The sequence below is a fragment of the Anguilla anguilla genome, chromosome 15 (genome assembly GCF_013347855.1).
Source record: "Anguilla anguilla isolate fAngAng1 chromosome 15, fAngAng1.pri, whole genome shotgun sequence".
Lineage (NCBI taxonomy): Eukaryota > Metazoa > Chordata > Actinopteri > Anguilliformes > Anguillidae > Anguilla > Anguilla anguilla.
This window is the reverse complement of record NC_049215.1, coordinates 908,428-922,490: the sequence shown is the minus strand read 5'-3', so window position 1 is coordinate 922,490 and position 14,063 is coordinate 908,428. Positions and strand designations below refer to the sequence as shown.

Sequence of the window (14,063 nt, the reverse complement as noted above, 5' to 3'; positions counted from 1 at the left end):
GTGGAAAACACTGAAACGGCTCTGTCCACGTGCAGCAGGGAGGTCCAACTCAACTGTAGAAAAGCCCCTCCCGTCCCACCCGCACAGGCCCATGGGAATGGGTGGAGAATTAACGCCATGTGCGAGAGAAAAGATAAGATCCAGACGCAGCACCGCCACCCACCAACACCCACCCCCCCGCACCTTATCACCCGCCCAGTCAAACATGTATGCTGCTAGTCAAGACCACACAGCAAAATGAAGGCTACACAAGGCTCCGTTTTTAGAAAAAGTCAGGACCTGAGACCACAGTAAGATCTAAGCGCTCATTAGGGGAATGTCTTTCAGTAAAAATGCACTTGTACATCACAGTTCCAGGAATGTGTGCCATTCAGACTCATTTACGACCCCCCCCCCCCCCCCCCCCCAAGTCTGTGACCCATGACCGCCAAGGGCTGGTGAGCTCCAGCTGCACAGTTTCCTGTCACATGGACCGCGGTATAAAGCTGACATTGCTCATTTTCTGACAGGGCCGGGTGACGGATTGCATCTCTTGCACTTTGAAGTGCAAAGTGGGCCTAAAATGAAGGTCTTCTGAATAAATAAATATATAAAAACGATATCAGTACTCGGACTGTTTTTTGCGCTAATGGATGTCACTGACTGACTTGTGTGTGCCACTGGATCAGACAGGCCATCTTGTACCAAGTAAGATCAACTGAAGCCACAATTCTGTTGGGCTCAATGCCCAATACTCTCAAATCAGGTCCTCAAGGCCAGAAATGTTCTACCTGACAATTATATTAATGTCACTATGTGTCACTGTTACTACAGGCTTCAGTCTGACATTACCAATCAAAAATACATGAAGCTATATGCAACGGCAAACTGAGGATGGGGGCATGTGCACTGCTCTACCCAAACAGTGCCATTTTTCCCCCTGTATATGAAGGAGCATCCAATAAGGAAACCCCCAGTGTGCCATGGCTTGCCAGTGCATGTGCCAGGGTGCGTACCATTGTGTATGTCAGTGCGCCAGGGTGTGTACCAGTGTGCCAGGGTGTGTGCCAGCAGGTGTGCCAGGGTGTGTACCAGTGTGCCAGCAGGTGTGCCAGGGTGTGTACCAGTGTGCCAGGGTGTGTGCCAGCAGGTGTGCCAGGGTGTGTACCCGTGTGCCAGGGTGTGTGCCAGCAGGTCTGTCAGGGCATGTGCCAGTGTGTATGTCAGTGTGCCAGGGTGTGTACCAGTGTGCCAGGGTGTGTGTCAGCAGGTGTGCCAGGGTGTGTACCAGTGTGCCAGGGTGCGTGCCAACAGGTGTGTCAGGGCATGTGCCAGTGTGTATGTTAGTGTGCCAGTGTGCCAGGGCATGTGCCAGTGCGCCAGGCTGTATGTCAGTGTGTCAGGGCATGTGCCAGTGTGTATGTTAGTGTGCCAGGGTGTGTGCCAGTGTGCCAGAGCGTGTGCCAGTGTGCCAGGCTGTATGTCAGTGTGTCAGGGCCTGTGCCAGTGTGTGTGTCAGTGTGCCGGGCCTGTGCCAGCAGGTGTGCCAGTGTGACTGTAGAACTAGCATGGGCTGTGTTTTCCCAGCACTGTGGGTTATTGATAACTCATATTGTCTGCGTGTATAATGCTATCATCTTCCTGCTGCCCTGAATAGCACAGCGTTAAGAATATACTGCCAATGCAGTGGATCTCAGCTGTTACTTCTCAAGAGGTTTGACTGCCTGGATATTTTAAAGACCACATGCTACACCCCCACAAGGACCTATTAAGCTTCTTCCTTTGATTTATTCCAAACAGAAATATCCAGAACCATGGAAAATGACCCCCTCCACACACATGCACACACACACACACACACACACACACAGATACAACACACACTCTCTCACACACATACACAGATACAACACACACACACACTCACACATGCACACACAGTATCTGTTGTTCAGGCACACACAAAAAACAGAAAGACAGATGCAGACTCAGACACCCAAAGGACACTAAAACTCATTGCAACCGGCTCATCTAAACAGTGGTGCTCCTAAAGTTCAGCCTCCTTCCCCATGTCCATCTGTAAACAGAGAACTCTCACGCACAAACACATGCACGCAAGGTCTATTCCGATAGACATTAACACTGTAAAAATACCTTGAGGGTACTGGTGCAGCCACGTTTAGGAGCACCCCCCACCCCCCGCCCTGCTGCGGCCAAATCAGAGTGTGTTTACAGGCCCAGTTCTAATCCCGTCCTGCTCTCAGATACACTCAGCGTTGGAATGGGAGCCTCTGGCTCAGGAATAACCCCGCGGCCCGGGTCAAATTCACCGCTGTTTTTAGACCGCTCCTGAGAGAACCCCCGGGGGGGTGGGGGGTGGGGGGGGAAACAAGCTCCCAAGTGCTGAATATCTGCTCAACCTCCGTCTCGCATCAAAAACACACACACATTTTCCACATTCTCCTTTTCTGCTTGCATTTTATACACAGCATTTGCAGACAGAACCAAAGCAATATGAATATACAACACAAATATGTATTCAACTTATGGCCTGTGAAACAGCCAACAGCGTGTCAGATCACATTGAACTGATGCACCATTTTAATTCTGTGCTGAAATTAAACAAGGATTTACATTTCTAAAAACTGCTGAGGACAGGGGAATTGTCGGAGATAAAAAGGAGAAAAAACAGGGCTGAAGCATGATAACTTGCTGCCCTTCCTGTACAGAGCAGGGTGTGGTCACAGATGTGTCTCTCCCTGGAGCCAGTCTTCCCCCGAACCCAACCCCAAGGGCAGGAAGTCCCTGTCAGCCAGAGACAGTTTGTTTAACACACATCCACTTGGAAACTGTGACTGATTTTTCCACTGTTCAAACATCCTTCACAAAGACGTTCTGTTTTCGGGGGGGGGGGGGGGGGGGGGGGCACTCCACTTTAACAAAACTAAATAAATAAAAATATTTTTCCAACAAGGAGAACAAAGAATACAAAAAATAGAGCATTATAGTGACATTTCCTTAAAAAAAAAAACTGCATTTCACTAAATCGAACAGTTTCAAATTCCAGCCCGTAACTAAGCTCAAATTAGCCAGTGCCTCAGTAAAAAAAATGATGTACAGTGTCCAGGCTACCATAGAGTCTATGGGAATGCCCATAACCGCTCCAGCTTCCGGAAATGAGTGTGAATAACTAATGTTTGTAATGGTGATTAAAGAGATATTCAATGACCAGCGCAATACACTTGAATGCGCGTCCAGCGTAGTAAAAACGGCCAGAGGAAATCAGATCTACCTGTGAGACTGAAATTGGCTTAACGGCTGAATCATGGCTGCCTTGTGTCGGCTACCTCTATTCATGCCAGGAGAGGGAAAAGGTAACACAACCTGCTAGTGTTGGTCCGGTCTCTAATTTAACAGAGGTTATTACCGGGACAGGAAGTCACCTGGTGCTCCAGGTGTAGCCTACGTCCGTTTATAAATGAAAGGCAACGCTACAGGCTAAGGACTTCGGCTCCCGTAGACTGATCTGGTGCCTCCTTTTTAATAATGAAATTTCCTGTTTGTGAAGCGCCATTTAATAACAGCTGAAAAAAAGAGCTCAACTGTGTTTTACAACATATCCAGAGATAATTCAACATTGACAATCCCTTAGATTCAAGTAAAACCACTTAGTCAGTTTACATGAAATTCAATTAAACCGAACTTTGTTTTGAATTTAATCAGACGCACCTTAAAGCCTTTTAAGACAAAAAACAAAACCAAGCTGTTAAAATAGTGGGCTGAAAATTGCGGAGGTAAAAGGTTTTTAAGAGCAAGTGAGTTTACCCTGTATCCCTGTCTTATAACAATTATTTAATTGTAATGATTTTTTTTCTCGTAAATTATGAAATCTGATTAAACCACTAAAATAAGTTAAGTCGTTTTTAAAAATTATATTACAGAACGGTTAAATTCATTTTCAAGTAGCAACAAATCTGACGCAATTTGTAGTATTCCTCTGGTAGAAATAACAGTGAACTGAATTTTGCGCGACAATGTGCAGCCTAAGCAGAGCTTTTAGCATAAAAAAGTTTTTTAAATGGTCCGACCGATTAATCAAAAGCATATTTGCAAATAATTTTAATTAATTCTAACGGCTTGAACCTATTATTACTGCCATGTTGAGACCGTGCAAGAAAGGTACCTCTAATTGAGAAAAAGCAACAGATAAATCGGAATGGTTTGACCGAATTGCATAAACCCTTAAACAGTCTTTAAAATTGTGTTTGGTTGAATCCAGCCCAGTGTTTATGAATCCAAACAAGATCAGAATTACTCTAAAATTCAATTAACGACGACTATTTTGTTGTGCACTGTAAACCGAGCAAAAACTGTGGGTTTTGGTTAAAACTCAATTCTAAACTAAATGTAGGTAGCTCATACAATAGCCTACTTGCCACTGCAGACGTACGCATCTCACGTCAGATCGACTGTGCGGCATATCGGCGATAAGTCATGTAGCCTATTTAATAAAATATACACAGTGGAACCAGCCAGAAAGAACAGTTTATGAAACATTCGGAACCCGCGTCAGATTCAGCGGCCCTCCCCGCGCCCGCGGCACATTTCGCACCATGGTGACCGCCACAGATCGGCCAGCGATGCAGCTGCATCAACCGAAGCAGCTTTGTTCCAGCTGATATAAGGCCTCTCTCTCGTCACCGGTCGCCCCAATACATGCCTGGGTGCATACATTACGCGTGGCCATTAACGACTACCCCCCCCCCCCCCCAGGCCAGCCCCCCAAAAAAGAAAATATCCGCGATAATGTCAATTCCCTCGACGACACTGCACCACTAAATAGCAAAGCAGACTTCTTTAGACAGTCAGTGAGTAATGGGTCTATTTAGTCTATTTATGGAGAAGGCAGGCATAAAGGCATGTTCTCTGAAGAGATGGATCTTCTCCGCGGACACTCGGGGAGACGGCCCTCCGCCCCTGCATCCCTAGACCATGCCATGGAGAACTTGTTATGCGTGCGCGCAAATGCACCGTACCGACAGGGCAGCCTGCATGACGGCTGAACAAATTTCAGAATAACAACACTCCCCTCTGTGTGTGTCCCCGTGCATAGCTGACCTAATTGAATTAGCAGAGAACACGGAGAATTTAACCTCTTTGCTGTCGAACAAGTAGAAGTACAGTGGTTTTGTGGAAACGCGTGGGCTCGGGAATATTGTAATACCAGTCTTTCAGAACCTTCCCTTTGGCGGGCGGATGACCTCTTCGCGCCTCGCGCCTCTAACATCGAAACACTTCTCATTGCATCACAGTGCGATCTGCCAATTCTGAAGAGATCTTCCCTTCGGCTCCCCCACATTTCATAATGCACAATCTGCATCTTACGTAACCACGCAGATAACAAAACAACAACCACATGTGTCTAGTGTGTCTAACGGCTCTCATGAGTAGCTTCTCATGCTGATTAACAAATAATGCAGTTTGCGGAATTCCATTGCGCAATGGCACTGTATTGTTGTGTGATATAGTAGGACTTGTCCAGGTAAGTGCTAGGTGCCAACAGGTAACACACACATGATCATAACACGCGTACGGAACGAACGCACACACATGCGCGCGCACACACTTACACACGCATATATATATATATATATATATATATATGTGCAGTTAATATTTCGCTAAGATTTTCGCTAAGACATTACTACATCTGATGCAACTGAAATATGCTGCAAGTTGTGAAATTTTTTCAGCCAAATGAGGTCCCTGGACAATAAGCTACTGGCCGCCGCTTCCCAGGAAACTGATCTCCGTGTTAAATAAATAAATAAATAAATAAATAAATAAATAAATAAATAAATAAATAAATAAGGCTTATGTGTATCCTTCGCAGCTGGTTGGTTCTTAAGTCAAATCGCATAGGACACCAGTTTAATTACTGAAATTCGCACAACGCACGGACTGACATTAGTTCAGCTACACGACTGGAAAATTGAATGGCCATCATTAAATCTCTTAAAAATGTATTTAAGAACCATATACAAACGGTAACATTTATTTCAGCTACTAGAAGAGCAGTTATCAACGTCCTTCCCTGTAAATAACACTCGCGAACCCAATTTGGTGAAAGCGGATATAGGGTGATTCTTCACCCTTTAAAAACAGCAAACACGCTGCACAGAGGGCGGCTGGAGACGGGGAGCAGTAAAATATAAGGTTACATTGTGTATGGGGGAGATACTCAACATCACTGCAAAACTGACAATGAGGTAACAACATGTTTGGAACTGCAGAACGTCATTCGTCTGAAAGACAGGCTGTTCGGCGAGACCAGACCAGAACACAGTCGTTCCTTTTTGCAGTGCTATTGCAGTAAGCACCCAAGCTCATATCCTACAACTTAGTGAGTTTTAAGCAAATTCTGGCTGGATGATTGCTCGCAAAATCTCATGGCATTGTAATCACGGCCAATAGTTCAACAAAATGACTATTCAATCTAATGTCTCCAATACAACGACAGCGCTATGTGCGAGCTTTCATAGACTGCCGCCGAAAAAGGACACCAATTCTGATTTCAGAGACGAGACCGATATCTGCCTCTCATATCAGCTATCTTATCTCTTGTCGCTATATTCACCGTGCATTATGCTATGTGAACATCTTTCGATCTGAGTGTAGAAAACACTACGCAATAGCAGAATAAATATCCCTTACCTGATAGAGAAAAGGCCGAAAAAAACTGTGTATACACGCTCAAGCAGTTCTCTCTCGATGGACAGTGGTTGGTGTCCCTAACATGCAGAAGAAACGAATCCCCCTTTCCACAGCGTAGTGTCTGAAGCGCGTATGGAACAATGACGCACACTGAATCCAGGACACAATGAAATGTTGGTGAAGTTGGAGCTACAGTCAGACTATAAGTGATCCACTACCGTGGCTTCCTGTTACATCACAAATTACCCCGCCTTGGGAGAACACGACCGTCTCCTCTTGGACCGGTTTCCCAATTACGTTTACGCCCCAGACTAAAGGAAGCTTTCACTTCGCCACCCACAAAGACATCTTAATTCGATACTCTTAATCAGAATGCAGTTACTGGGCTCTTTGCTCACAAAACGACGGAAGCAAAGATTTAGAGAATGGAAAGCAAATGAAGATTTCTTCGAGAACATCGAGATGCGATTTCAAATCCCACCATCCTAAATTTGAGATACGATTAGAAAATGACATGAATTTGTAATTCCAACCTGGTTACATTTATTTCGTGTTAACTGCCGATCATACGTCAGAAACACGTGCTCTTACATTCGAAATTAAATAGTGTTTAGATTCTCTCGTATCGTATCTATAATTAACCTTCCTATTGTGTTAGAATGTTGCACGCACCTTTTGTATTGGCGGGTCAAATTTGACCCATACTTTAACTCAGCAGATAATACAAAAAAAAAAAAAACAATGATTATTATCCAATATTGTTTTTTTTTTTCTTTTTTTTTTTTTTACCTTATAACGAACGTATTATCCATTCATAACCATACAATCACATTTTTAATTTTTTATTTCATGGTCCCAAGACCACTTACAATATACCACTCGTTTTCAGTAAAAAAAAAAAAAAGAGTCTAAATTCACTTATTACATTTCCTATAGCGAAGACAAGGGGTAATTATTTTATCTGACTACAAGAGACAAATATTAGAACACACTTTTCTGGAATAAATTGCTTGTGGTTTTTTTTCTTACTTTACATTATTAACCATTGTGGCACCTGTGGTGTTATTACATTACATTACATTATAGGCATTTAGCAGACGCTCTTATCCAGAGCGACGTACAACAAGTGCATAGGTTTCATGATGTAGAGGCGCAAAAGAAACACTAGAGTGAAGTAAGGATCGTAGTGCCAGAAGAAACTTTTATGGGTCAAAACTGACCCGTATAGATCTATGTTAGAAAAAAGGTAAAAAGTCTTATTTTTTCCTAAAACCAAACTTTATTTTGTTCAAAATAATACATTCAACTTAAATATGAACAAGGGGTTTCTCAAATCATGTAGTCAAGGCAGTCCACCTTACTGAAATAAAGGTACCACCATGTGCATCCATTTGTAACGTGAAAAATGTCCTGTTATTTGTCTGAATAATAATTCGTACTCAAAGCTTATTTGAAGGCCTAAACAAATATTTGACTATAACATATAACATCTTTGTCAAAGGTTGCACAAGGTTTGATTAAAGGCTCAAAATAGTAAGCCTAATAGTAACCCAGGTCTCCTGTCACAGCACAGTGACTGGGAAAATGTCTCAAATCAAATCAAAATGTATTTATATAGCACATTTCACAACCAAATGTCACAATACACTTCACAGACAACCCTAGCCTAAACCCCCACAGGAGCAAGCCTAAGGTAACAGTGTCAAGGTAAAACTCCCTGTGGCAGATGGGAAGAAACCTCAGAAAGAACCAGGATCTGGGGGGGGGGGGGGGGTGCACCAATCCTCTACTGGTCGACTGAGGGTGTAGCTTGGTGATCAACATGGTCAGTCAATCAATGTTCACATTGATCAATATAATGGCAGCTAAATGACAATTCTGACGTAGCAGATCAGATGATGGGTGGGGCCAGGTAGCAGTGGTGGGGAGTGGCAGGTGAAGACGGAAGTGGGCATAGTGGTGGTGGCAATTAAAGATGGGCCGGACCACAGTGGTGGGGGAGTCCAGACAACAACATTGTGAGAAACCCTGAACAATTATATTTATAACCAGACAATACCAAATACAGGATTATCTCTCTGAAGAATCTCTTTACCATTGAAGAGGATGTGTCTCTTTTTTCTGTGTGTGTGTTCATGTTCAATTTCCTTGTTAGTGTGTGAGTGTATGTGTGTGTGTGTGTGTTCAAGTTTATTTTGTGTGTGTGTGCGTGCATGCATCCATATTCTGCGAGAACAGTAGAGTTCCCATGGGGGGAGGGGTGCTGGTGGGAGACGAGGGGTGCAAGTCCATACTGCAAGAATAATGTTGTTTATGGTAAGGAAGACAGAAAGACAGAGAGAGTGGGGATGTGTGTGTGTGTGTGTGTGTCAGTGTCCACATTCTGCAAGAAAAATGTTGTTCCCGTTGGGGGAGGGGTGCCAGAGGGATTGGGAGCATGAGTCCATAATGCAAGAAAATAAGCGTTCCTGGGGAGGAAGGGGAGCGGTGGGGAGTCTAGACTCAAAGGTGAATCTTGTTTGAGTCAAATTTGATCCACAGAGCTACCCACAACTTTTCAATGCTGCATGCCATACTGTCAACAGTCAATATTCTCTACTGGGTCATATTTGACCCATAACACCACAGATGTAACCTTCAGAATTGAGACCTTCAGAATTGAATTAAATGGTGACCATTGGATTTGTTGTGTTCAAGTAGCTGTTTTTGAGGATATCATGAAGCCTTGTTCCAATAAAATAAACTATATGGTATTTATCACATATTTTAATTTCAAATGTGACCCTAACACAATAGGAGGGTTAAAGTGTTAAGCAATAAAAAAAATATCGTGCTAATGTTCAAATTCCAGAGAAGGTATTGAAACGACCAATTTCATGGCAATGCTGCCCTCTTGTGGAGAATGCCTGCGGCAGCATAAAGAAAAAACAATTTGCGGTTGCATTTTGAGAAGGGGACCGCTGCTCTACGATCGGGCTTTCCCTTTCATTCCTTAACCTTACCATTATGAAAAAAGAGGCTAAACTGATCCTAGATCAGCAGAATATTTATGAAGATCGACCCTGAAGCCAGAAAAGAGCAGGACAGGCCTTTAGTTTGACAGAGCCAGACCTGACAACTAGCTACAAAAAAATAAACAGTATTAAGTAGCCTAATAACACTGATAAAAATGGGAACAATTAACCAAACAATACGTTTTTTTCAGTACATTGTCACCAGATTAAAGCTAACAGTCATATTAAGAAACAACAGATAAACACAAGAGGACGGGACATATCATACATAAGTGTCTCAAACTCTGCATAGATAATACAATCAGACTCACACAGTTACAAAGTATAAGAAACAAAAATACTACGGATTGTATACATATTTATACATGAGTCTTATTTAGCAAGGGTACTGTACTTTCACTCAAGTAGGCCTACAGGATTTGTGTACTTCGTCCACCACTGCTTATTTTCTTGTTGCTCATCAAAACACATATTACTCCACTAAAAGTCTTCAATTTAAATTTCTACTTGAGTCAAAGTACAAAAGTACCTGCTTTTAAAAATACTTAAGTATCAAAAGTAAAAAGTACTATTATTTAGTATGGTTATGTTTGTCAGGGGTTGCTGACATGACAAATAATTTTAAAATACAGTAGGAAAACGAAATTGTTCACCTCCTAACATACTGTATGTAAGAGTGAAGACTATGGTATAAATACAAATTCACAGTTTATTTTTTTTTAAAAATGGAACAAAGGCACCATCAATTCCAATATTTCACTATCAAATATCAAAATACATTGAGGTTTCCTGGCGACTTAGCCACCAGAAATGATATAGCACAGGCAACAGGTCATAGCTTAATGCAAAAGTGAATGGATAAAAACGCTATTCCAAATGAAAAATTACAAATGAAAACGATGTCAGCTAGGTATATCAACAAACACATGGCTTAGGCATACCCAGAAGTCCTCAATAATATTAGTATTTCCCAAGAAATTACAAAAAATTGTTGACAACGTTTCGTCAGGTGCAGCGTCTTTGACTGCTAACGCAGAGTGAATGCGTAAGTGAATGCGATGATGAGAAAACTTTCGGTTGACCTATTAAACGCTATTCCAAAACCAAAAATAGACGTGTTATACATGGCTAGAAAGCTTATACTCACACCTACTGAATAAATGAATTCTCAATCAAGCCAGACTGTACTAAAAAGGGCAACAACGCCGTCAACAACACGTGTGCAGCAGCTTCTGGTCTGGTCTTACTCCAGAAAACGAGGTCAGCTAGTAATACCACACGTTGCTTTCGGTGTTGTCGTCCTTTGTAGTACAACCTGGTTTGATCTACAGTTAAATGATCCAATATGTGACAGAATAAGCTTTCTAACGATGTTTAATATGTCTAATTTTACTTTTGTAATACCGTTTTATATCCCAGGGTATTCAAAGGTTTTGTCTCATTATAGCTGAATTAGCCTACACATTCATTTTGTGGTAGCAGTGAAAGCAACGCTTTATCACCCCAACTCATGGGTAAAAGATGACTTTCGTCGTTTCTTGGAAAATACTATTATTCTTGAGAAATTCTGAGCGCGGCTGAGGCATGTTTGCTGTTAGATCGAGCTCATATACTGTTTTAAGATGTACTTGGACTACTAAGCTGTCTCTCTGTGTTCCAAACAAGCGGCCAAAACCAGACTTTGTTTTTGAAGCTCATTTCCTGGTCTTGTTGTTCCTGGTTGCTCACTAGCGCCACTACGGTTGGCTCCAGTATAGGTGTTTTCATATCCGGTTTCCATGTAAGTCTACGGTACAAATGCGGTCAAAATACAAAGTCAATAATTTTTTCTCATGAGAACAAATAGTCACAATATGTATATTTTATTCGTCTTATGACTGTCCATGGGTCGATTTCATGATTTATTGTGTCATTTGGGCACTGTTATAATATTTGTTGTGGACCAATGAGGTACAGTTTGCGTCACTTCCTGATTACTGCGGCCGACTAAGCTACAGTAGGGGCTACAGTCTATGGTCACTGGGGTGGGAGGTGGCGCCTCTTGGCCTTGACATTGCGGCTCCGACCACGGTCCACCTGTGCGAAGTCAGAAAATGCAGGCATCCCATTTCGTAGTGATTTCATTATGGCGTGTGCTATTTACAGCTGCACTAGACGACCATAAAATAATCCTCCTCTTAGGTTTTTCGGTAGCCGAGTCATTTTTACTATTTCCTTTAGCCTACTTAACCAAATGATTAGTTGGGAGAAAGCGTAATCAGCTTGCTATATTTGCCATTTGACTAGCTAGCTAACCCTAAGCTGCAAATATTCAATCTGTCAAACGTGTTTGACGGCTTGTCAGTCGTGTACATTCCGTAAATGTCTACCTGGGCCATGTTTCAAGCATGTGCCAAAGCTACTATAATCCCGATTTTGGGATAAACACTGCAAAATTTTCAGTTTCACGAAGTGAATTAAGAGTCTTAAGGTTTATTTGCTGAATAGCATACAACACACGATGAAATCACACACACAGAATTTAATGAAATTAACCATCTTTGTAAGACTGGCATTTAGAAAGGAACATGTTTTTAGCATTTAAGAGACCGACAAGAGCATGTAAGACAGTGGTTCTCAGAATCGGTCCTGGGGGCTCCTTGTGTATATTGGCTTTTCTCCATTGATTTTGATGATTTACAAGAAAAAAATAATAGTCTAATAATAATTAGAAATTCAATGTACATTATTTTTGTCTTCATGCACCAGGTGGAAAACTTGCTGTACAAAGTGCGTTGTCATATTTACACCCCTGCAGATCAGTTATTAAAATACTTGGTAGATTTGTTAATCACCGCTGACAGTGTTAATTTTTATTTGGTAGAAAGTGACTTGCGAATGATTGGTCAGCTAGTGTCACCCAGCAAGTGAACACCACAAACGGCGATGGCGTAGCTAGTAGCAGTTACTGGCTCATTAACTGACTGTGGCGAAAACCTACGACGATAACTTGCTCGGTTAACAGCAGGTCTACCAGACAGTTATACGAAAATGAGCCTAGTCAAATCACCAGTAGCCTACACATCTCTGACTGATTGACCGACCACCAGTGTAGTCGATGTTCTTCCCCTGTGGTTCATATTGCTAATGCGTGAGCTAACCACGGATAGCCTACCTAGCTCACTGGCAAGCTGATATGCTAGCTAAGCATATTCGTTTTGCTGAGAAACCTAGCAGATAACTGAACATAATTGTATTATTACTGTCATACATATAACGTGATTACATGAAACAGTACAGTCACGGATGGAAATTAAACTCCGTAAACATTTCATAATATATTTTAAAACATAATGGCAGACAGTCAGCTGGCCTCAAGTTCGTTCTGCAATCGTTTGTTCAGGTTGATGGGCTTTTCCGCACCGGACTGTCAATCACATTGTCAAAATCACAAGACCGCTTAACTCTATGGTTTTGGCTCCAAATCGACAACATGGCCGCGCCCGCCATTGAGCTTCAAAACGTGTTTTAGAGACCCACGGAGTGTCAATGGGTGACGTCACAGTAGCTTTGTCCATATTTTTTACAGTCTCTGGTTCCAAATTGCCTGTCTCTACTCGCCTTCCCGCCTAGCCAACGTCTTTGGTTCAAAGTGTCATGAGCCGATCGAAACGCACGCTGCACCCTGATTGGTAGGCTTCAGTATGAAAGTGATGTCGTATTATTATTCTATAGGATCTTTTGGACAATCCATTTTCTCCACATCAAAGTAACAAGTAACAGACAGATATCGCACAAAAGTAGTGGAGTAAAAAGTAGGATATTTCATTTGAAATCCCTACAAACACACTACGTAATGACAACGCTACACTTTGGTCGTAATTTGGTAAGTCGCAACATTACCAACAGGTGACGTTGTGACAAAATTGCTCTTATGGTCGCAAAATAACCAGTCCTCATGGAGACTGTTCTGCAACGTTGCTGTAACGTTATAGAATTACGTAAATACGATGTAATTTAATAATGTAATGATTACGTTATATCACAGTCCTCATCCTTACTTAATTTGAAACGTTACTGGTAGGTTGTCAGAACGTTTGTAAATGACGTATTGGCTTACAGTAAAATATCTATCTGTCTGCGCGTTTACGCTTGGACCATTAACACGTTATATCCAATGCAGGGTTTATTATTTATTTATTTATTTATTTTTAAATATAGGATATGATGGATAAGCAGGTATAGGGTTCTTGGGTGGCTGACATGGATAGGGATTTTATAGTAGGACTCGATGTAAAGCATGGAGGATAAAATATAGCTTAGGGTGAAGGGATTTTTGAGTGTAAATCTATTGTCTGATACACATTCTGGAGCAGA

At 42.1% G+C, this 14,063-nt stretch overlaps 1 protein-coding gene across 2 annotated transcripts in view; it reads right to left on the bottom strand.

Moving 5' to 3' along the window:
- The window catches only part of calcrla (calcitonin receptor-like a), a 44,278-nt gene extending 37,109 nt beyond the window's left edge, over positions 1 to 7,169 (bottom strand). The window contains exon 1 of one of the 2 annotated variants that reach the window (XM_035393544.1): positions 6,694 to 7,169. The gene's annotated coding sequence lies outside the window, so the exon portion shown is untranslated. The remainder of the gene's footprint in view (positions 1 to 6,693) is intronic. The other variant, XM_035393543.1, reaches the window with a different exon arrangement.
- Between the last annotated feature and the right edge of the window lie 6,894 nt (positions 7,170 to 14,063).